Source organism: Equus przewalskii, chromosome 2, assembly GCF_037783145.1.
Source record: "Equus przewalskii isolate Varuska chromosome 2, EquPr2, whole genome shotgun sequence".
Lineage (NCBI taxonomy): Eukaryota > Metazoa > Chordata > Mammalia > Perissodactyla > Equidae > Equus > Equus przewalskii.
Genome location: NC_091832.1, coordinates 60,834,572 through 60,860,526, shown reverse-complemented (window position 1 = coordinate 60,860,526; position 25,955 = coordinate 60,834,572). Strand labels below are relative to the sequence as shown.

Genomic DNA, 25,955 nt, shown 5'->3' with positions numbered 1-25,955 from the left:
ATGAAGCATCATAAGAATAATTGTTATAAAAAACATTTAAGACAAAATTATTGCACAACTATATCTTTCATTATCTGCTGAGTTTTTGAAATTGTTAAATTATAATAATCCAGGGAATGACAGACTTATCAATAATTGAGAAACCTCATGAGTTGCAAAAGAACGATGCATGAAGAAAAAATAACATTTGACTTTTGGAAATACAGGAAAGGTAAAACTATTACTGGTTGCCATATATTTATTACCTACCATGTGTCAGGCACTACAATAGATACTATATGTAGATTATTTCTAATTATCTGAACATTGCTGAAGATATATGTTCTCTTTTAAGCATGAAAACACTTGTTTATTATCACTTACTAGTAGCTGGAAAAATAAGGATTTGAACTAAGGTTACCGAACTCAAAATCCATGGAAAGAATTTTTTCAAGTGAGAGATATCACCACCGTCTAACCATTTAACTGTGAGCCTGAAAAATATAATTCATTTAACAAAAATTTTTGAATATCTTCTTTGTCCCAGTCATTAATCAAGGTTCTGAGAGAAGACAGAGGATAAACAGACAAAAACCCACGTTTTATGGAGCTTATATTTTAGTATGGGAAGACAGACACACACAAAAATAAACAATAAAATAGAATATCTGAAGTGTCAGATGATGAAACACATTATAGAAAAAGATATAAGACGGTAATTGTGGAGTTTGGGAGTCAACTTTAATTAAAGTACTAAGGAAAGACTCATAAGACAGTGGTTTTGAACAAAAGCTGAAAGAGGGAAGAGAATTTACAGGAATTTTATCTGGAAAAATGGAACTCCTGCAGGAGGAAACAGAAAGTAAAAACACTTTGAGGTGAGGATATGCTTGTATTTTTGAGGAATAGAAAGACATAACTGTGGTTATAGAGAAATGTGGAAGAAGGAAACTTGTAGGCAAACAGGAGATAGACATAGGAGGACGACCACAAGTTGTGAAAGGTCCTTAGTCCTTATTATAAATGAGGTGAGAAGCTGATGAAGGTTTTATGGTAAAGTAGTTACACAATTTAACATGTCTAAAAGGATCACTTGAGCTTCTCTGTTGAGTGTAAACTATATGTAAGAAGGAAAAAACAGAAAAAACAATTAGTAAACAACAAGCCCCTAAGAGATGATAGTGGCTTGAACCAGCATGGTAGAAGTATAAGTGGTAAGAAGTGGTTGGCTCCTGGGTTTATATAGAAGGAATTGCCAACAGAATTGATTGATTGATTGGCTATGGATAGTAACAGAAAGAACAGAGTCAAGAACAAATCCAGGGTATCTAGCCTATAAAACTTTAAGGAAGGAGTTGCCATTTACTGAGATAGAGAATAAAAGGAATAGACCAAATTCAGGGGAAATATCAGGAGTTTGATTTTGGATATCTTTGGTAAGCAATGGTTATTAAACATTCGAGGTATTGAATCAGCACTTTTGGAGCTTGGAGTTTAGATAAAAGTCTCAAACTGTTGGTATAAGTTTAGGAGTCTGTTTCAATAGGTTTTATTATTATTTAGGTATGGTAAGGCCAACAGATAAGGAGATGACTGCCATTGATACTCTAATGATACACTGATACATGATAGTTTATGATACAAATCCCAAGAGAGGGAATACATGTCACACCATGGAGGGCCACATGAAGAAGCACCAGGATCAGCCATACGACAGAGAGAAAGAAAGAAACCATGGACAAAAGCCTTTATTGTAGTTTCTGTAGGAAGGAACAAGTGAGACAGGGTAAAGCAAGCTTAGGACTGGCTAATTTGAATAATTATTAATTAAAACATTAATTATTACATTATTGATTAAAATTTATTATTAATAATTATTAGTGGGCTCTGGGACACAGGGGCTGTTCCTAGTTGTCTGATGCCTAACCCTGGGCTTATTAGAGCATGTTTATAGTGGCTTGGAGTGTGAGAGCATGAAAAGGGAGGTAGGTGAGTGTCTAGACTCTGTATTGGTTTGTTTGTATTTGACAAGTGTACCCATGGGAGGGGGGCTTCTCTCAAGGTGAGGGGGAGAAGTGATGAGAGAGGTAGAAAGGCAAGGTAAGGTGACTCAGAACAAGGCGTGCGTAGCATAGGCATACAGGGCAGATGCTAAGGAATCAAGTTTACATGTTAGAAACATGGTTAATACAGAGTCATCACTGATAGATGGTGTTTGAAACCATGATTATGAATGAGATATTTAAAATAAAAATGAAAGCAAAGTACTTAAAATGACTGGTAAACAGGTAGCAGTTGATGCAGGAGGAGTATCCTGGAAGTCAGGGGAAGAAAAAATTTCAAGGAAAAACAATGACCAGTTATGTTAAATGTTACTGAGAAAACAAGAAGAGGACTGAGACTCAACCATTTTATTTAAAATGCTGTTAATTAATCACTTTGATAACAGCTTCAGATAAGCAGAAGAGTAGAAAGTCTGATTTTTCAGGATTCAAGAGTGAATGGAGGAGAGATAGTCACAAAAATGGCAGGGTAAGGACTTTTGAAAGTTCTCCTCTTTAAGAGCAGTGAGGAAAGACATATACTGTCAAAATTAATTTTTTTCAGAACTTGAGAAATTAACTAAAGGCTTGCAGCAATCTAGAGAGGTTTTTTTCTAGAAATCCGGCTGAATCTAGGTAAGAACAGAAAGTTTTATGGTGTTTTAATTTGTCCTATTCCCATTCCCCTCTCTCCAGCTTGGAAAAAAATGATAAAAGCCTGATAGTCACCAAAGGGGGAGAATGGGATTGGAGCTCCTACACCTCATTTCTAAAGAGCTGCCATTATTTGACTTATTTGGTGGTTTCATGGAAGACCCCTCTTACAAAGCCAACTTTATTTGACTTGACTTGGGTTTCCTGCCCTGAAAAAGTCTTTTCCCTAGGAATGTTGGCTGAGAATATTTGGAGGTAACTTGTTTGACTTTGTAGCAGCCTAAGGTAATGGACAGCAGTTGAAGCAAACAATAGGCTAAGCAAAAATTTTAAAAGGGAAAGATAGGAAACAAGATATCCATTAGGACATTGAAAAGCTCCAATATACTCCTGGGAATGTAGAAGGCCACACACATGTGTAGGGTTGAAGACATGCCCAGGACTGTACACAAGGTCAAAAAACCCTGAGAAAGACCTAAGTCATCACCCCTAGTTGATCTTGAGGTTGCACAGAAACAGGATGTGAAGGCTTTGGAAGAGTTATCAACTTCCTGGCTGATTGTTGAAGGTATGTTCCAACACATACACAGAACCACTTAGCAAAGGCAGGCAGTCTTATTGGTTCCAGACACTTAAGGATATCTTGGTCCAATCATTAACGAACCATTTACATAACCAAGAAGAGATTTCAGTGTCTACATATAATGAAGAATAAAAACTGCAGAATAAGAATAAAGAATTTGCAGAAAAGTAACTAAATAAACAACAACAACAAGTAGCACCAATAAAATACCCTAGCAGGAGGCAAAATCTGATTTCAAGTGTTATCACACTGTATTATTAAAGTGTCCAGTTTTCAATAAAAAATTACAAGACATGCAAAGAAACAAGAAAGTACGCTTCTACATGGTGAAAAAAGTAATCAAAACAAACTATCCCTGAGAAGGCATATATGTTTGATTTATAAACCAAGACTTTAAATAAACTATTTTAAATATTTAAAGAACTAAAAGAAGCTATGTCTAAGGAACTAAAGAAAAATATGAGAACAATGTCTCTCAAACAGAGACCATCAATAAAGAGAAAGAAAGCATAATATGGAATCAAGTAAAATTCTGAAATTGTAAAATACAACTGAAATGAAAATTTCGTTAGAGAGACTCAACAGCATATGTGATCAGATGGAAAAAAAAAACACAGTGAACTTTAAGACAGGCCAATTGAAATTATCCAGTTTAAGGAGCAGAGAGAAAAATGAATGAATAAAAACCAACAGATCCTCAGAGACCCATGGGACATCAAAATTATCAATATGCACATAGCGGGAGTGTTAGAAGGAGAAAAGAGAGAAAAAGATACGAAAATAATACTTGAAACAAAATGGCTGAGAACTTCCCAAATATGTTGAAAAAGATTACACGTTCAAGAAGCTCAGTGAACTCAGATAGGATAAATTCAAAGATATCTACACTTAGACACAACATAATCAAACCACCGAAAGTCAAAGAAAAAGAGGATCTCTAAATCAGCAAGAGAGAGGTGACATCTTGTACAAGGAATTCTCAGTAAAATTAAGAGCTGAATTCTCATCAGAAACCATGGAGGACTGACATATTTCAAGTGGTGGGATGACATATTTAAAGTCCTGAAAGAAAAAGATTATCAACAGAGAATTTGATATCCAGCAAAAGCATCGTTCAAAATTTAAAGAGAAATAAACATATTCCCAAATCTACAAAAAACGTGAGAATTTATCTAATCTTTCTGGGTTAAATCCCACTTAGGGTGTATTGATATATGTTTCTGCGTTTAGTTTGCTGGTATTTTGTTGATATTTTTGCATCCATATTTTCAAGGGATATTGGCTGTGGTATTCCTTTTTATGATGCCTTTTTCTGTTTTTTGTATCAAGGTAGTAATACTGGCCTCATAGAATGAATTGGGAATTTTTTCCTCCCCTTCTAATTTTTGGAGATCTTGTTAAAGATAGCCATTAATTCTTTAAGTGTTTGGTATAATTTACCACTGAAGCTTTCTAGACTTTTTCATTGTAGGAATTTTTAAATCATGAATTCAATGTCTTACCTGCCATTGGACTATAAAAATTTTTACTTCTTATTGAACCAGTTTCGGCAATTTGTTCTTTATAGAAATTTGTGGATTTTATCTTGGTTACCTAATGTGTTGGCATACAAATGTTCACAGTATCTTCTTATAATCATTGTTCTATAAGTTTGGTAGAAATGTCCTACCTTTTATTCCTGATTTTAGTAATTCCTGATTTAGTATTTCTGATTTGAGTCCTCTCTCTTTTTGTGCTTAATCAATGTAGCTAAACATTTGTCTCTCTCTCTTTTTTTTATATTTAGAAAGAACAAACTTTTGGGGGGCCGGCCCAGTGGCACAGCAGTTAAGTTTGCACATTCCGCTTCGGCGGCCTGGGGTTCGCCAACTTGGATGCCGGGTACAGACATGGCACCACTTGGCATGCCATGCTGTGGTAGGCGTCCCACATGTAAAGTGGAGGAAGATGGGCATGGATGTTAACTCAGGGCCATTCTTTCTCAGCAAAAAGAGGAGGATTGGCAGCAGTTAGCTCAGGGCTAATCTTCCCCCAAAAAATAAATAAATAAAAAGAATAAACTTTTGGTTTATTGATTTTCTTTATTATTTTTCTTTTTATTTCATGTGTCTCCATTATAATCTATATTATCTCCTTTTTCTGCCTTCTTTGTGTTTATTTTTTTTAAATTTCTTAAATTTGGAGGTTATTGATTTGAGAACTTCCTTTTTAATATATAAGTTTATATCTGTAAATATCCCCCCAGGCATTGCTTTTTCTGAAGCCCGTATGTTTTGGCATGTTGGATTTTCATTTTCATTCACCTCAAAGCATTTTCTAATATTCTTCGTGATTTCTTTTTTGACCCACTGGCTATTTAGTTATGTGTTAATTTCCACATACGTGATAATTTCCCAAGTAACCTTATTATTTACTTTTGATTTCATCCCATTATGCTTAGAAGAAAATGGATAGGAGTAGCAATCCCAAATGTAGTGTATATATAAACATATTTTTTTTAAAGATTGGCATCTGAGGTAACATCTGTTGCCAATCTTCTGTTTTTTTCTTTTTCCTTCTTCTTCTTCCCAAAGCACCCCCAGTACATAGCTGTATCTTCTAGCTGTGAGTGCCTCTGGCTGTGCTATGTGGGACGCTGCCTCAGCATGGCCTGATGAATGAAGCCATGTCCCTGGCCAGAACCCAACTGGCAAAATCAGGGGCCACTCACGCAGAGTGCATGAAATTAACCACTCAGCGAATGGGCTGGCCCCCAAATGTAGTATATATTGTTATCAAAGTCCAAAGAAACACAACAAGCACTAGACTTCTTATTTGGTAGTAGGGGAGAGAGAGGTATAAAAACTTCTTCCCTACTTTAAAACGTATGCATTGATCTGCTCAAGACTAATGAGCCGCTAAAAGTTTTACTGGTGAGTAGTAAGCTCCTCATTCTTTGGGAGGTATACCTTCCACTCTCTGGCAAGCATATCTATTAGTAAGGGATGTAGGATATTTGCTCACCTTGTCCAATTAGCATCATGTCATCAGTTAGTGGACGGGTATAACACTATCAAAAAAGTTTAGATGTTCAAAGCTGTGTGGATTCTGTTGCCACATGGAGCAGAGTAGTTAACATAGTCCTGAAGCAAAACAGTAAATGTGTATTGTGTATAAAGTTGAAGTGCTTTTGCAACTCCCCATTGATGGGATTTCCAGAGGGAAGCATTCACCAAATCAATAGTTTACTATCAAGTACCTGTGTCTATGTGGATCTCTTGCAGTAAAAATAATATATCCAGTGCAGTAACTCTGATTGATACTACTAGCTGATTAATTTTATGATAGTCCATCATCTCCCCATCATAGTCCACATACATTTTCAAAAGCCAGGGAGGTTAAGTGAATAAAAATGTGATAGGCTCTATTATCTCTGCATTTCTCAAATCTTTGATGAGGGTGTTAACACTTGAAATTTTTTCAGGACTTTAGTATTACTCCTTATTTACTCACTTGATTATATGGAAAGGTGCAGTTTCAGGAGCTTATACTTGAACTCTCTTACTACAATGGCCCTAACTTAAGTCAGGGAATCAAGTTAATTTTACACCAACTGCTAAGAATATTTATCACAATTATTATCCATTTGGAAACAGAGGGGGAAAGCACAGGGTAAGTTTGCAGATGCACTGGACATACTATGAAATGAATTCAAATCAAAACCACATTTATCATCTGGCTTCCCTAATCTCTGTATCAAACAGAGGACTATGGTGGCATTTTGTGTTCTATGAAACGTGTCATTTCTATGTAGTTCTCTTTGTCAGTCCATATTTATCCTTCAGAATGGCTACAGGTCACCTTGGGCAAAGTCTAGAATAATATGTACTGCATACACTTGTGTGACATTTCAACATCATAAGGGGTCCCAGCCTCCTTTACAATGTGATCTGCATCACTGAATTGACAGATCTGTAAACTTAGATGAAGGACAACGATTTTACACAGTAGAAGCTGATGCCAGGCCTTTTCCCACTCATGTTAATTTTTTCTTACTACAGAAAACAAAGAATATCCTAGTTGACTGTTTACTTGCTTCATCCCTAAAAACACCATGATTTTTTTAGCCAATATTATAAACTCCTTCAAATAATGGAATCTTGAAAGCCAATTCAGCCTTTCCGCCCACTATGATAATTATGTCCACCATGTATCTGATAATAAAATTCTGCCACATTGCTTTTCCTATTCTGGGATCTCATAATCCCTATCTTTCTCATTGATATTAGGCATCCAGTTCTATAGAAGAATCCCCTACAATCAGTTCAAATCTACACTAATGCATTATCTTTAAGGTGATGGAGTCAGCCTCGCTACAGAATTTCTTACTGCCTCTTCCTATTGCCAAAATAGGGAGTATCCTTTGGACTCAGACCTGAGAAAAAAATAGCCAGGTAGTAAATCCATCCCAATATTTCCATCAACCTTTACAAAACTAAGCCAAGGAAGTTCCAGTACATCTGCTTTCTTGCTGTAGACCACCTTTGAGTGCAGGCTTCAAGGAACCATTCTGGAAAACTAAGACCAGCTATAACTGTCCTTGACAAAACACTGAACCCTGTCATAAGTAACATGCCTTCATATCAACGGATTTTCCTCTATCTAGCTTTATATCCTATGTCACTTTAGCCTAGTTCATTAAAATCTCATTTTATTTTCCCAAATTTTATCAGTACATATTAGCCAAGTCACGTTAATTCTTTTGACATGTAGGCAATTGTTTTCCAGATCAGGACTTGTACTCCCACATCATATTTAGATTTTATTCTGTTATCAAGCTGTTGTTACGTGAATGAATTCTGAAGAGAACAAGCATTGCTTTGTGAGGGACTTCTTAATATGGATAGTACATGGTATCCACTGACGGGGAGGCTTTCCTCTTATAACAAAAGAAGAGGCTGTTTCTACCAGCTAGTAGGAGTTAGGGGAATTAGTAGTCAAGACTGTCAGGCTGTAGTCAATGCCCCTATCCTGTATGTCCAAGTTCCATTCATCCTCTATCAGAGCCCTAATTTTTAATAGGAGACATGACAAAAATGATCAATTACTGTCCTTTTGACCTCTGCCATCCTTAAAATCAGATCATAGGCATAGTTTCAGACTGAGGCAAATAAAGTTTTTCCCTAAATATGCAATAGAAGTCTTATGACCTTCAGATCCTACCAAAAACTTTGAACTTATCCTTTCTCTTACAGGTTCTCCATTATCATTAAAGGTACCATTGCTCTCATACTACTTCACTGTTGGAAGTTATTTAATCTCCCAATATCTTTCGTTTCACCTATAACTCATCCAAATTAACCACAGGTGAAAGCTTAAGTACTCCATAATGTGGTATCTATTATTTTCAGACAAGTGGAAAGTAAAGCTCAAAAATTCTATCCTGAATGTCTTCTTTTTAAGATAATCTCTAGTGTAAACTTTCATAGCCTGGATTACTGATAAAGAAAAGTCTAACATGAGGATTAACTGGTAATTGTCTTTACCAGCAAGAGTGAATGAGTAGAGAAGTGAGGCAGAAAATAACCCCTCACAAGATACAAGTGATAAGTTACCGTAGTAGCCACTGTTTGACAATGAAACATTGGCTGGTTTAACAAGACAGCCATAAAAGACATCTTGAAATAAGCTACATGGAGAAATATTCCAGGGTCCATGATTTCTCCATGTAACCTATTTAGGGATATATGCGGAGAGAGGAAGGAGAGGAAATTTATCTGCCTGGATTCCTCCTGTCTTCTACTTCGGGTTGGTCAAAATTCACCTCAAAAGAAATTAAGCCTTCCACAGTTCTACACAATACCTCTGTCCCATTGGTGGTTGCTTAGGAATCCAAGTTCCATAAACCGGTGTGTGGAGGGAATATATCCTCTATGCTTATGTATGAATGAAGAACATTTGTTTTGACAATATGTGAATATGAGATGTACACAGAAAAAGATTATTTAAAACAGTGTCCTGTCATATGACATATAGAGCAGCAGATCAACTCTGCTAATGTCCCTGAAGACTGCTTCTCAGTAAGGATAGCAAAAGTGATCAACGTTTCCCTCAAAACCATAAATCAGTTTTATGTCCAGGGAAAATGTCACAACTTTAAGTTACATACAAATTTCCCATTTCAAAACTCAGCAGACAGTGGGTTACATTATCTAAGCATTCATGACAAGACAATAGTTCACCAAATTACCATCAAATAAACTTGACATTAAGTGTTCAGGTGAGACAATCTCTGGAAGAAAAGAACTTAACACTATAGCAAAGGCAGTGGGGACAAATGAGTCCCCTTATATTTATTTAAAAAACCACTGTAGACAGTATCTTTAAGTCAAAAAGAGCTTGAAAAACACCTCTATGCCCAAGTTAAACTGCATTTTTCAATTCAATAATTGCTTGATCTCATAAAGGGGATTTCTTTTTACTGACTACTACCCTTTCTGCAGTCCTTCCTTCAATCAATTCACCTGAATAACTCCCATTCTTTCTTTAAGTCTCAATTTAAGCCACTTTTTCAATCCATAAACTATTCTTTCAATTTCCCCATGGATAGTTTCCTTTCATTCCTTTATTCCTCTATCAAACCACTTACTGCCTCCTATGATAATTATGAGTTTCCTTGTCATCATCTCATGCCCAGTGAGAGCCCGAGTGTTTTCACAGTCCCTAATACAGTATCTGACAAGTACAACATTGTGTATTGAGTAAGAATTTGCTAAATGAATGTAGGCCCTCCGTGACACAGCCTCAGCTACCTGCTGTTCTTTTAGACTCTCTTCCACTCATTTCACCCCAGCTATACTAGCCTTCTTGGCATCTCTATTTGCACTGTCACGTTCCTGCTTCAAATTCTTTTCATTTGTTTATAGCCCTCATCCCAACTGTCCCCTTCACAACTTTTTCCCCCTTATCTCTTATCACAAGCTCACCCATGACCGGCTTACATTTGTATTTACCATTCATTATTATATGCCCAGAGCTTCAGATAGTGTCCAAGAAATAATTTTTGAATAAATAAATGAATGAATAAAAGGTGGAAGGAAATATGGAGGCAAAAAGGGAACTTCTTAGGAGCATAGTTTAATATACAATAATACATTTGAGGAAAAGAAAATAAAAGCTATTTATGCCTACATATCAAGCTGTTTTCTAGGTAATTAAAATATGATATTTACTTTCATCTTCTGCAGTCCCTTTGAGACAGATATTATTCAAATTTTAAACAGAAAACTAAGTCTGAGTAAACCCAGATAAACATGTGAAAATTACAGGTAATGATGTGGCAGAGCCAAGGATCAGCCTCTTCTTGGACTTGACTGCCTATTCTGGTTTTTTACAACATACATTCTGGAGCTTATAGAGTACAAAATAACATGGTGCCAAATATTGAGGGGGAAATTTAAACATGGTTTAATGATCTGTGAATGATTATAGCTCATCTTAGGAATGATATTTTTTTTTAAAAAAAAGATAATTCAAACCATCAAACTTAAACATTAATTAACATGTTTGCCAAAATCATTTCTCTGAAACACAACCAGTTAACAAGCAATGTTAGTGAAATATATCACAGTAGCATTAACAAATAAAAAATAGTATTACATGATTCTCTGAATATATACTCTACGTTGGTAAAATTACTTTCAAAATTTGGTTTATAGTAATTGCTTGGGCATAAACAGGCAGATACTTCAGACAGATTGTTTTTGCAATCTTCTTTGTTGGCATTTAGTATGTTAAAATGATAAAATAAATGAATGGTCTGCTATAAATATCTGTAAACAGTAAAGCAATAAAGTGATTTTAGTTGATGTATCACTGTTGTAGCACACACTTGGAAAACTAAGATGATAAATGCCCACAAATTAGTGTAGCATTAAATTACTATATAAGTTTTTTCAAGCTAAACACACCTGTAGATTTATTCATTTTTCTTTTCTTAAATTTTATTATTTTCTAGCTTTATTGAGATATATCTGACATATAACATCGTGTAAGTTTAAGGTATTATGTGATGATCTGATATACAGTTATACTAGGAAACGATTACCATAATAAGTTTAGTTAACACCTCTGTTACTTTGCATAGTTACCGTTTTTTTGGTGTATTGAGAACATTTAAGTTACTTACATGCTACTCTCTTAGCAACTTTCAAGTGTACAATACAATTACTATAAAACTTTCGTGCTGTAATTTTCCATAGAGAATACATCAAACTGCTAGATGTTTTCCAGCAATGCTAGGTAAACCAGTCAGGTTCTCAAATGTTGGAATGAAGACACCAACATGAATTTAACTGATTTAATGATTTACCAAGTAATCCATCAAAAGGCACATTTTGATTTCTCACTAACACCCTGTCTCTGGGAATCTCAACCTCCACTCAAAACATTTACTTCTTTGAATACAAGAAAAACAATGAAAAACATACAAGTTCAACATGTTAACTAGACATTGTGGTGATCATTCCACAACATATACATATACTGAAGCATTATATTGTATACCTGAAACTAACATAAAGTCACATGTCAATTATATCTCAATTTTTAAAAGTACTGTATTTACAACATATAGTTCCTTAATAAATAAGTAATTTTATCATTTTTATTTGAATGGAACTCTATGTATTTTATGCTGTATTCAAGAAACAAGTCGTAACACAGAAGCTCAGGATCTAACCTGAAATCACAGGTCATATCCTAGCATCCTCTTATCTCAGCCTATTTAAAACCTAAATCATATTCCTCCTTAAATCAGCTCTCCTTCATACTGTCCCCTCTTCTGTCATCCTCTGTATCTCAAGATTTATCTTTGATACTGGGTACCCCTTTCTTACCCCAGTATCAGTCCTACCTATCCTGGGAAATATGACTCTTCTTTAAAAGGTTTCCATAAGAATCTCCACCCTCTCTACTCTCTCATACACACTACTGCCAGATTAATCATACATTCTTTTATTGATTATATAAACCCTGTTGAAAACTATTTGGCATTCTCATCAGTTTTAGAAAAAACAGTAAGTGTCTCTGATTAGCTTTTAAATCTTCCAGTATCTGTCATAATCCTATACATACAACTTTATCTAGACAAATAAAATGAACAGATTTAAAAATTAGGAGAGAGGGAAGAAAGGGCACATAGTAAAAGTTTTAAAACTTAAAAGAAGTATAAGGCATATTCTAGAGTAAGAAACAGACTAATTTCATTAGTATAGGAGGGAATAATTGGAGGTGAGGTTGAAAATAGGCTGCGTCCACAGTTGTAAAACTTATGTGCTAAACAGGATTTTAGTAGGCAACGAGAAATCATCATGGATGTTTTTATTATTATTATTTTATTGAGGTCATATTGGCTTATAACATTGTGTAAATTTCAGGTGTACATTATTATACATCGTGTTCACCACCAATAGTCTAGCTTTAGTCTGTTGCCATACATATGTGCCCATTTACATCTTTTGCCTTCCCGCACCCCCTTCCCCATGGGTAAAAACTAACCTGTTCTGCTTATCTAAAGTGTTTGTTCACCTTCCACACATGAGTGAAATCATACAGTATTTGTCCTCTGTCTGACTTATCCTGCTTAGCATAACACCCTCAAGGCTCAGCCACGTTGTCACAAATGGGACAATTTTGTCTTTTTTTATGGCTGGGTAGTTTTTCCATGGTATTTATACACCACATCTTCTTTATCCATTAATCTGATGATGGGCACTTGGGTTGCTTTAGTGTCTTGGCTATTGCGAATAAGGCTGCAATGAACGTAACGGTGCATAAATAATTCTCAATTATTGATTTTTAGACAAATAGGCAGTAGTGGAATAGTTCGATCATATGGTATTTCTATTTTTAATCTTTTGAGAAATTTCCATACTGTTTTCCATAGTGGCTACACTAGTTTGCACTCCCACCAGAATTCAATCATCTGGTGGTATGAGGGTTCCCTTTTCACCACATCTCTCCAACACTTGTTATTTCTTGTCCAGTTGATTATAGCCATTCTGACAGATGTGATATGGTGTCTCACTGTAGTTTTGATTTGCATTTCCCTAATAATTAGTGATGCTGAATACCTTTTCATGTGCCTGCTGGCCACTTGTATATCTTCTTTGTAAAAATGTCTCTTCATATCCTCTGCCCATTTTTGGATCTGGATGTTTATTTTAATTGTTGTTGAGTTGTATGAGTTCTTTATATATTTTGGAGATTAACTCCTTGTTGGACATATGATTTGCCAATATTTTCTCCCACTTGGTGGGTTATCTTTTCGTTTTGTTCATGGTTTCCTTTGCTTTGCAGAAGCTTTTATTCTCATGTAGTCCCATTTATTTACTTTCTCTTTTGTTTCCCTTGCCTGAGTAGACCTGTTATTCGAAAATATACTGCTAAGACTGATGTCAAAGAGTGTACTGCCTATATTTTCTTCTAGGACTTTTACGGTTTCAGGTCTTACGTGCAAATATTTAATCCTCTTTGAGTTAAATTTTGTGTATGGTGTGAGAAGGTCTACTCTCAACCTTTTGCACATGACTGTCCCGTTTTCCCAACATCATTTATTGAAGAGGCTTTCCTTTCTCCCTTGTATGTTCTTGGCTCCTTTGCCAAAGATTAGCTGTCCATAGATGTGTCATTTTATTTCTGGGCCCTCAATTTTGTTCTTCCATTGATCTGTGTCTGTTTTTCTGCCAGCACCATGTTTTTCAGATTACTATAGCTTTGTGGTATATTTTGAAGTCAGTAATTGTGGTATCTCCAGGTTTGTTTTTTTTCTCAGAATTGTTTTGGCTATTTGTGGTCTTTGTTGTTCCGTATAAATTTTAGGATTTTTTGTTCTATTTCCGTGAAGAATGTCACTGGGATTCTGGTTGTGATTGCAGTGAAGCTGTGGATTGCTTTAGGTGACACGGACATTTTAACTATGTTTATTGTTCCAATCCATGGGCATGGAATGTCTTTCCATTTCTTTACTTCTTCTTTGATGTCTTTCAATAATATCTAAGGTTATCTGGTGTATAGGTCTTTCACTTCTTTGGCTAAATTTATTACTAAGTATTTTATTCTTTTTGTTATGATTGTAAATGGGATTTTATTCTTGACTTCTCTTTCTGCTAGCTGATTATTAGTGCATAGAAATGCAACTGATTTTTGTATGTTGATTTTGTACCCTGCAACTTTACTATATTCGTTGATTATTTCTCTTTTTTTCTTTTGAGGAAGATTAGCCCTGAGGTAACATCCTTGCCCATCTTCCTCTATTTTATATGTGGTACACCTACCACAGCATGGCTTGATGAGCAGTGCGTAGGTCTGCACCTGGGATCTGAACCAGTGAACTCCAGGCTGCTGAAGCAGAATGTGTTTACTTAACCACTGTGTCACCAGGCTGGCCCCCCGTTGATTATTTCTAATAGTTCTTTGGTGGATTCTTTAGGGTTTCCTATATACAGAATCACGTCATCTGCAAATGGTTACAGTTTTAACTTCTTCCTTTCCAGTTTGGATTCCTTTTATTTCTTTTTCTCACCTAATTGCACTGGCTGAAACTAATATGTTGAATAAGAATGGTGACAGTGGGCATCCTGGTCTTGTTCCCATTCTCAGAGGACTAGCTTTCAGTTTTTCACCAATGAGCATGATGTTAGCTGTGGTTTGTCCTATATGGCATTTATTATGTGGAGGTACTTTCCTTCTATACCCATTTTATTCACAGTTTTTATCAAAATTAGATGTTGGATCTTGTCAAATGCTTTCTCTGTATTGATTGAGACTATCATTTGATTTTTATTCCTCATTTTCTTAATGTAGTATATCACGTTGATTGATTTGTGAATGTTGAACCATCTCTGCATCCCTGGAATAAATCCCACTTGATCCAGGTGTATGATCCTTTTAATGTATTGTTGTATTTGATTTGCTAATATTTTGTTGCTAATTTTTGCATCTATGTTCATCAGTGATATTGGCCTGTAATTTTCCATTTTGGGTTGTCCTTGTCTAATTTTGTTATCAGGGTAATGCTGGCTTCATAAAATGAATTAGGAAGCATCCTGTCCTCTTCAATTTTTCAAATGAGTTTGAGAAGGATAGGTATTAAGTCTTCTTTGAATGTTTGCTAGAATTCACCAGAGAAACTATCTGGTCCTGGTCCCTTATTATTATTTTACTGAGGTCATATTGGCTTGTAACATTGTGTAAGTTTCAGAAGTGTGTTATTATACATCATGTTCACCACCAATAGTCTAGCTTTAATCTGTTGCTATACATATGTGGCCCTTTACCTCTTTTGCCCACCTCTACATTTTTTCTGGGGTTTTTGATTACTGTTTCAATCTATTTATTTGTGACTTATCTATTCAGATTCTCTGTTTCTTGTTCATTCAGTTTTGGGAGGTTGTATGATTCTAAGCAGTTATTCATTTCTTCTAGGTTATCCAATTTGTTGGCATTTAGCTCTTCATAGTATTCTCTTACAATCTTTTGTATTTATGTGGTATCTATTGTAATTTCTCCTCTTTCATTTCTGCTTTTAGTTATTTGAGGCTTCTCTTTTTTCTTAGTGAGTCTGGCTAAGGGTTTGTTGATTTTGTTTATAATCTCAAAGAACCAGCTCTGAGTTCCATTGATCCTTTCTATTGTTTTTTAGTCTCTATTTCATTTATTTCTCCTCTAATTTTTATTATTTCCTTCCTTCTACTGATTTGGGGCTTGGTTCTGTTTCTTATTCTTTTAGATATAGTGTAAGATTGTTTGAGATTTTTATTGTCCTTGAGATAGGCCTGGATTGCTATAAACTTCCCACCTAGTACCACTTTTGCTGCATTCCATAAGTTTTGGTATGTTGTGTTTTCATTTTCACTTGTCTCCAGGTATTTTTTTATTTCTCCTTTGATTTCTTCATTGATATAATGAGCATATTGGGTCAGTAGCATATTTTTTATTGTTTCCTCTCCACATATTTGTGACTTTCCAAGTTTTTTCTTGTAACTGATTTCTAGTTTCATACCATTGTGTTTGGATAAGATACTTGATATGATTTCAATCTTTTTAAATTTATTGAGGCTTGCTTTGTTTCCCAACATATGGTCTATCTTTGAGAATGTTCCATGTGCACTTGAGAAGAATGTGTATTCTGCTGTTTAGGATAGAATGTCGTATGTATATCTGTAAAGCCAATCTGGTCCATTGTTTCATTTAAGGCCACTGTTTGTTGACTTTCTGTCTGTATGATCTATCCATTGACAGAAGTGGGGTGTTAAGGTCCCCCACTATTATTGTGTTGCCGTCAAAATTTGTCAATTTAGGTCTGTTGATAGTTGCTTTATATACTTTAGTGTTCCTGTGCTACGCACATATATATTAATAAGTGTTATGTCTTCTTGGTGGGTGTCCCATTTATATTATGCCCATCTTTGTCTCTTCTTGTCTTTTTTCTCTTGAAGTCTGTTTTGTCTGATATAAATATAGCTACACCTGCTTGCTTTTCCTTGCCATTTTCTTGGAATATCATCTTCCATCCTTTCACTGTGAGCCTATGTTTGTCGTTAGAGCTGAGATAGATCTCCTGGAGGCAGCATATTGATGTATCTTCTTTTTTAATCCATCCAGCCACTCTGCCTTTTGATGGGTGATCAATCCATTTACATTTAGAGTGATTATTGATATATTAGAGCTTAATACTGTCATTTTATTTTTTGTTTTCTGGATGCTCTATATTTCCTTTTTTTATTCTATTTCTGTCTACCATTTCCATTTGGTGGTTTCCTGTGATGTTTTTCTCAGTTTTCTCTTTATTTATGATTTGTGACTCTGTTCTGATTTTTTTGTTTTGTGGTTACCATGAGGTGTGGATGAAAGATCTCATCCATGTGACAGTCCTTTCTCTGATGGCTTCTTATCTCCATTAACCTATGCACCTTCTATCCTGTTCCTCTTCCCTTTCTATATTATTGTTGTCACAAATTATTCTGTTTTGTGTTTTGAATTTGTGACCAAGTTGAAGTAGTTAGAGTTATTTTTGATGCTTTCTTTCCCTTTATCCTTTATGTTATAATTAAGTGTTTACTAACCTATTCTGATGTAGAGTTGCAATTTTCTAATTCTATCTGTCTCCTTGCTCAAAGTTTTGTAAACCTTTGCATTTTTGTCTCAGGTAGGAGGGCTAGTTTCAACATTTCTTATAAGGCAAGTCTAGTTGTGAAGAACTTTTTCAGCTGTTGTTTGTCTGGGAAAGCTTTTATTTCTCTGTCATATGTAAAGGATAACTTTGCTGAATATAGTATTTTTGGCTCATAGTGTCTGTCTTTCAATATTTTGAATATATCATTCCAGTCTCTCTTAGCCTGGAGAGTTTCTGCTGAGATCCACTGAAATCCTAGTGGGGCTTCCTTTGTAGGTTATTTTCTTCTCTCTTGCTGCCCTTAATATTTTTTCTTTGTCATTTACTTTTGACAGTTTTACTACTATATGCCTTGGAAAAGGTCTTTTTGCATTGAGGTAATTAGGAATTCTATTAGCTTCATGTACTTGCATGTTCAATTCTTTCTTCAGGTTTGGGAAGCTCTCAGCTATTTTTTTCTTTGAATAAGCTCTCTGCTCCTTTCTCCCTGTCTTCTCCTGGGATGCCTATAAGTCCTACGTTACTCTTCCTAATTGAGTTGTATATTTATCCAGGAATTCCTTTAAATTTTTAAATTTTAGTTCTCTCTCCTCCACCACCTGAATCATTTCTAGGTTTCTATCTTGAATTCAAGCTCACTAATTCTCTCCTCCATATGGTCTCCTCTATTTTTAATGCTTTCTACATTATTTTTCATCTAATTGACTATGTTCTTCATCTCCAGAATTCTTGAGGTTTTTTTTTTGTTTTTTGGAGTTTTAATCTCCTTGGCAAAGTACCCCTCCTGTACATTAATTTTATTTCTGAGCCAATTGAACTAGCTTTCTGAGTTTTCTTGTAACACTTTTGAGTTTCTTTATGACAGCCATTTTGAATTCTCTGTCACTTAGATTGTAATCTTCTGTGACTTCAAGTTTGGTTTTTGGAGAGTTGTCATTCTCTTTCTGTTCTGCAGTGTTATTGCAGTTCTTCATGGTGTTTCACGAATTGATCTTCTGCCAGCACATGTGTAGTAGTAGCCACCTTTTCTTATTTGGGTACAGCTTTGTTTATTTTGGTTCTTGGGTCCTTCTGGTTGTACTTGAGAAGGAACACTTTCCTCCCTCCACTGCCCCTGCTAGAGGCATCATCAGTGCCTTCCTTGTGCTGCCTTGTGCCTCTGAGATTGTTAATGTCTTGCTGCTTAGAATGTTGCTGTAGTCTCAGGTGTCACCACTGGGGTCTCCAGGCTGCAAGTAAACTTCTTCCAACGTTTCCCAGGTCTCATGTTCCTCCACTGGCTCTCTGCATGCCCTCCACAGGCTCAGATGCTGCTGCACCATGCACCACCTTCACTGTTGCTCCTGGGTTGTCCAGGAGTGCTGGTTGCCCTGCTGTCAGGGGTGATGGGTCTATGGTTGTCGCTGTAGCTGCTAGGGTCCTGGGGACCTGGGGACTTATATACAGACCCTGCTGCTGGTGTCAAGGGTGCCACTACTCGGGGCTGAGTCATCAGTTCTGCTGTGGTTACTGAGGCCTCTATTAGCAAGTTCCACCTGCCACCACTCAGGGGGAGTAGGGGCTGATTTTTCTGCTCCTTTTATGTCTGCTTGAAGTCACTTGAGCCAGGGCTCCCCACCTCTTCTAGTCTGTCAGCAGTCTCCAGAGAAGCCTGCTGCCTCTGCTCACAGCCACCTGAGTGGCTGTGTGAGATCTGTGCCCTGAATCACTACTGCTTGAAGAGGGGAAGGGGGCTGTTCCCCTAGTTTCACTGCCTTCCAGGGGTCCAGTCCACCCATCCTCAGTGATGTATGGATCTCTTATGCAACCTGTTGTGCTGTGTAGAGAATTCTCTGTTGGTCAATGGATGTCTGATTTGTTGTAACTTAGAGGAGAAAGACAAGTGGAACAACTCACCCTGCCATGATGGTGATGTTACTCTCTCATCATGGATTTTTTTGAACAGAAAAATGACATAACAAAAGTGATGCTCAAGGAAAATAATTCAGGGGCTGCAGTATAGAATATAATGGTGAAGGAGTGAAATGAAAAACAGAGGCAAAAGAAGGTCACAGCTATTGTAAATAATCTAAGCATAAACTGAAAAAGATTTGAATAGTGGCAGGAAAGTTAGCAGAAAAGAAACTATTCATTCTCAGCTATTGTTGGTATACACAAACCTCTTCAAATCACCAGATAGTGTTGCGTAACTTCAGGTACTTGTGGAGGTGGGTGGGTAGGGGTGTTTATATAATTCATCCACACAGTATTTGAATAATTTCTGTTAATTTTAATTAATCTGGAAAGCAATAAAAAACACAAAAGTTAAAGAAATTATTGTATACAATTAAAATTTCCAAATTCTTCCTGAGTTTTTTGAATTAAGTTTTTAGTGTTTGATCAAAGTGGCTTTATCAATATTTTCCTTTCCCACCCCCATCCTACAGTTCCTTATTCTGGGGTAACAAGCCTAACACTCCATTTAATATTCCCTACTTATGTCACTGCTGGGGACAGATCCAAAAGTGATCATGTCTCAGGAAACAAACCAGATCTCACTCCATCTCCAAGATAATTTTTGTAAGGCCATGTGGCCCTTATCCACATCAGCTTAAATGACATTCTAAGACAGTGAGAACTCTCCTGAGATACTTCACATTGTGTCTGTCACTTTCCAGAACCCTAGTCCACAATCTATTCTGGAGTGCTGGTAACTATCAACACAAAGAGGAGTCAAAGACCATACTTTATAAGAATTTTATCTTCTAAAAAATGAGTGTCAACAAATGATCAGATATTTGCTAATACTAGCGCAATTTGAGATCTAAGGGAAAAAATCAATTATCTCCAGATTCAAATCAGAAGACCTTCTTTAGATAATAAAAACTTCAAATTTTCCTCAAATTTGAAGAAGGAAAATCTCTTAATTCTCAGTAACAAGTGTTTCCATATGTACCACCAGTGTATTATAAAGAGTTAAAGTCCACACCCCTTTTTCCCTCTATTTAGAAGATTTCCTTTCATTTAGAAATTTAAAAAAATTAAATTTTAGAAAAGTTTAGAAATTTCCCTTTTATTCTTTATTTATAATACATTACCTTAAGTAATTATTAATCTTGATTATGAGAAAGAAAAAGCAGAAGGAATATTTTTTGAAAGCAGATCCAAGGGTTAATTTCCACTTGTACAAAGTATCCTTGAATAGCCAATAATCAAAGATAATAACAGAAAATGCATTTTGCCTAGGAAACACAGCTTTTTATATTTATTGTTGAGTGTTTCTTACACTTAAAATTTGACCATGCCCACCTGCATTTTAAAAGTCCTAATAATTGCAAAAGAAAAGAAACTTTCAAAGCATGGTTATAGAGTTCTGGAAATTGTTTGAACACAAAATTCTTTCTTTCTACATAATGCTATTTGACACATAAAATTTTTTCTTTGAAATCTTTTTCTTCTACAGAGCTACTGATGCTACTATTTCCATAAATACCCTAAATGTATCACTAAGGCAGACTAAAAAGGTAAGATCCTCTGCAGATTAAATAAATAGATTGGGTTTTTAGTTTTCTAACAATAGCAGCATTAGTTGACTTCATCATCAAAACTAGAATTTACATATAATGTTTAATGCACTCCTTGACTGAGCACACATGATTTCAAGTCACTAAGGTTTTATTCCCATTAATTCCTTAACCCCTATCTTTGTCAATAATTAATACCTCAGAAAATGGAAATTTGTAAAGAGGAATAAATATGACTCTTCCGTAAATCAGCTGGCCCAAGAAGTACTATGACCAAGACATGGTGGAATTGACCCGTGTGATTTTTTTCTCTTTGTTCTCACTATGAAAATACTGTAGAAAGTTGGAAGACTTCTACCTAGACATATTTCAGACAATCATTTTGATGGTATTCAATATCACAATTGCCTGGGTTTGCACATAACAAAGATTTTGGAAGTTCTTCAATTTCAAATTTAACCACATTAGCAAGTCTGGTAGGAAGTACCATCAATAGAAGTACTGTATCACACCAACTACAATCAAAATGTTGCTGATCAGATTAAAGCCTTCTACAAATCAAAAAAATCAAATTCATGAAATGGTAAGGAGAGAGGAGTGTATAAAATCTGTTTAAACTTCTGTATTAAAAGAAATTTTCCTCGGGGCTGGCCCCGTGGCCGAGTGGTTAAGTTCGCGCGCTCCACTGCAGGCGGCCCAGTGTTTCGTCAGTTCGAATCCTGGGCGCGGACATGGCACTGCTCATCAAACCACGCTGAGGCAGCGTCCCACATGCCACAACTAGATGGACCCACAACGAAGAATATGCAACTATGTACCGGGGGGCTTTGGGGAGAAAAAGGAAAAAAAATAAAATCTTTAAAAAAAAAAAAAAGAAAAGAAATTTTCCTCTTCAGGATTCTGTTAGATAGATAAGCTTCTCAAACCCTTTCACATTGTCTAACTGTCCTCTATAAAGCATCTTCAGATAGTTCTTGGCTCTCAGCTTGACCCTAATGATTGTGTTCTTCATAGTTTTTCATCATTTCCCAAGCTTCCATTTCAGAGGACACTGTCCTCTTTTCTCTTTTGTTCTATCATTGAGCATACACATGATAAACTGCCATGACAATACTCAATTCATAGGATTGCAAGGTTGGCAAGCTCCAACCACAACACAACAATGCACATTTAGAGGACTTTAAATTACTCTCTTGTTCTCTTTCGCATTTTTATTTTCCAAAGCAGCTTAGGATTTTTCTTATTACTATCTTTGATCTCTGCACTTATTAACATATTTAGCTTTAAACTTCTGATTTTAGGTCAAAAATATAGAGAGCTGTGTGGATGCCAACCCTCACCCAACAAGAAAAATGCTGGATATATTCCAACTCAACAGAGTTTCTTGAGCCCATCAGAGAATTGAAGTCATAAGGCAAACAACAAACTTGAAATTCAGAGACAGAGACAGAGAGTTAAAGCAGACCACAAGCATTAATTTTCTTGGGGAAGATGCCACTGAACACTACAGAAGCCAGTAGGAAGATGAAATTGTAAACTTTAATGCACTGCTGAAGGTTGAGTGTGGGCTAGCATGAAAGTGGGAAGTCCACAGACCACACATATTTGAGTCACCATATTTTTTCAGATGTTTCCTCCAGGAAATCCATTCAGGTCTCCTGGAGATGATCAGCAAGAATACCCCTAAAGTGCTGGCTCAGGCAGGAAACCCTCAGCCATTGTGGGAATCTACTGACATCCTTTGCCCCATCTCCCTTATAAAATAAAGGGCTTAATTTTTAAGGAGAAGAATAATGAAGCCTATACCCTGCAGACAGATCCAAGAAGCTCAGAGAACATCAAACAAGATAAATAACAAAGAAAAAAACAAACAAAAGTCCATACATGGACAGAACACGCTTGAGATGCAGAAATCCAAAAGATAAAGAGAAAATCTTGAAGGCAGCTGGCAGATGGTGGGGGTGGTGTACTTACAAAGGCAGAAGAATAAGAATTACAGCAGACTTTTTATTGCAAACTATGTAAGCAATAAGTCAATGAAGTCTTTAAATTGCTAAAAGAGGAAAAAAAATCCTAACTCAGAATTTTATATACAGCAAAAACATCCTTCAAAAGTGAAAAGAAATAAAAATAAAGAGTTACTCAGGCAAATGACAATTGAGGGGATTTATTGCTTACAGACTTACATCTATAAGCAATGTTAAAGGAAATTCTTCGGTAGAAAGAAGTACAGTATAGGTCAGAAACTTGGAAAATAATAAGAATCAGAAATGGAATAAATGAGAGCAAAACATTCTGTTTTATTTCTCATTGTTAATTGTCCTTAATGATAAACTGTTTAAAGCAATAGTAATAACAATGTATTGGATGTTTATATGTAAGATGGAATCTATGACAACAATGGTACAAGGAATAGGAGGGAGGAATTGGAAATAAATGGCAATAGTATCTTTACAATACACATAAAGAAGTTGAACGGTATTTGAAGGTGGGCTCAGATTATTTAAAAATGTGTATTTAAACTAAGGCAACTACTAAGAAAGTTAAAAGTCATAAATATTAGGTCAAATGAGGAAACAAAAGGAAACAATAAAAAATTCTCAATTAAAACAAGAAAAGGTAGAAAAAGAAAAAAGAATAAATGCAACAAATAGAAAACATCAAGAAGAGAGATCTATAATCCAACTATATCAATAATAGATTTCAATGTTAATTGTCTAAACACGTTAGTGAAAAGACAGAGATTGTCAGATTGAATTTTAAAAAAGCAATAACTAACTCGATGATGGTCAGATGAAACTTCATTTTAAATACAAAGACTTTCATAAATTAAAAGCAATCAGATAAAGATAATATTCAAACACTAACCAAACAAAAGCTAGAGTAGCTATATTTATTTCAGACAAATTAGACTTCTGAACAAGGAAGATAATCAGAGATAAATATGGGCAGATACTGTATAATAACAAAGAGACAAATTATCAAAGAAGACATAACATTCCTAAAAATGTATTTAGCTAATAACAGAGTGTCACAATACATCAGAAAAAACAATAAATCTGAATGGAGAAATAGACAAATCCACATGGCAGAGGCTATGGTGAGAATAGTATTTATGCTCCACCTACTGGACCAAGATTCAAAGGAAATTATGCATTGTAGTAAGAAAGATGGTTGCCCAGTGTACACTGATACACTCAACTATACATAAGCGTAGGACTTTACAAAAGAAGAGAGTAATTTACAGGAGAACTGGTCCTCAGAGAGGAAAAGAATGATGGGTATTATGGACAAGGACAACAAATGTGCATGGTCTATATTGATCCTGTGAAAGTAAGGTCCTTTGAGACAGGGTTCCTATCAAACCTCCTGTGGTGGTTTTTATAGTTCCACAGCAGACACCATGGGCAATGAGTCAAGGCTAGAGATCTTGTCCAGTGAAGCTTTCCTGAAATTTCTGAAACTCTTACTTTTCTGTTTCTTATCAGCTGCATTTAGTCTTGGAGGGGAGGGTGATTATTGGAGATTCCTGTCACTTAGCAGCCACAAGGATCCGTGATTAGGATTATCTCCAATGATGTTTGAAATATTTTTCCTTAGGACTCAATGTGAAACCAAGCATTGGGATGGAGTAGTAGGGAGTCTTACTATGCACAGCTGCTTCCCAAGCTGCGTTCTTGGTCTCTGAATTTACATTGCATATTAACTCTCTCTGATTGTGAGCAATTGAAAGCAACTTTGAAGCCAGAGTTACTTAGCTTTTCCTCTTGCAGATTTTGTGAAATATCTCCATTCTTACTGAGTTACAAGTGCTTTACAACAACAATTGGAGAGTTTTCTGGAGGACAAATGCACATATATAATCACTGAACTCCATAATCAATGCACATGAATGCATTTCAGAGCTGCTCTCCAGGTATGGCCTTCCAAGTAATATTTTATAGTAAACTATATTTTATTGGAATGACGTCAGTTTCTTAGAAATTTTGCATAAAGAAAAAATAATTTGACATTTATTTTGAGGAAATTTTACTATAGCAGTGCCAGGAAACCTGAAATGAGACAATATAAAACATTTTAAAGATTGCTAAAGTCAGGATTTAAGACACCTGGACTGCAAATTCTTTTCAGGCTTGATTTTGAGACTACTTCCATGGTAGCTGCTCAATAAATATTTATTGAATAACCATATGATCTCATTCTGTCCTCGTTTAACAGTTTTAAAAGAAATCATACATTCCAGTTATCTATTGCAGCATTGTAAATCATCCCACAACTGAGCAGCTTAAAACAACAATAAAATATATTTGTTTACAAATTTGCAATTTGGGCAGGACTGGTAAGAATAACTTTTCTATGGTCCATATAGTATTAGCTGGGGTGGACCAAATCCTGAAGATAGAAGTCACTAAAGATTCAGTCATTCACATGCCTAGTAGTTGATCCTGTCTGTTAGCTGACGACTTCACTGGGCCTATGAGTAGAGCACCTATATAAGACCTTTTCATGTATCTGCTTGGTTTATTTATAACACGATGGCTGAGTTCCAAGAATTAGTATCCCAACAGAGAAAGAGAGCTAAGAAGAATCGTCTTTTAGGACTTAAGTCTTTCAAGTGATGCAGCATCATTTCTGCAGTAATCTATTCATTCAATCTGAGTTAATAAGATTTGCCTGGATTCAAGAGAATGACAATGAGACATCACCCTTTAACAGGAGGAATGTCAAAGTATTTGTGGTGATATTTAAAGCCATTAAAGTCTCCCCTCTGGCCACAAGTTATTTATATTTCTTCCATATGCAAAGTGCATTCCTTCCAAGACTCTCAAAAGTCTTGGGTTTAGACTCTCCCCTATTCAGTATCAGACTTGGGCTCATGTTCCTGGATCTCATCATCTAAATTAAGCAAATGTGTACCTCAAGTATGTTTTCTTAAGTACTGCTGCTAGAGTATGGTTCTTCTTTATCTCAAAACCTATGAACTAAAGAGAAAACTTCCTCCCAAACAACAAAAATACAATGGTTCAAAATGGGGGAAA

The 25,955-nt window shown here is 35.7% G+C and overlaps 1 long non-coding RNA gene across 2 annotated transcripts in view; it reads right to left on the bottom strand.

The window, feature by feature from the left end:
- LOC103562548 (uncharacterized) overlaps positions 1–25,955 on the bottom strand; it is a 104,347-nt gene that overhangs the window by 33,131 nt on the left and 45,261 nt on the right. Inside the window, exon 3 of one of the 2 annotated variants that reach the window (XR_547699.2) lies at positions 19,573–19,691. The exons of the other annotated variant lie outside the window; for it this stretch is intronic. This is a non-coding gene — a long non-coding RNA (uncharacterized lncRNA). The remainder of the gene's footprint in view (positions 1–19,572; positions 19,692–25,955) is intronic. 2 annotated transcript variants of the gene reach the window in all.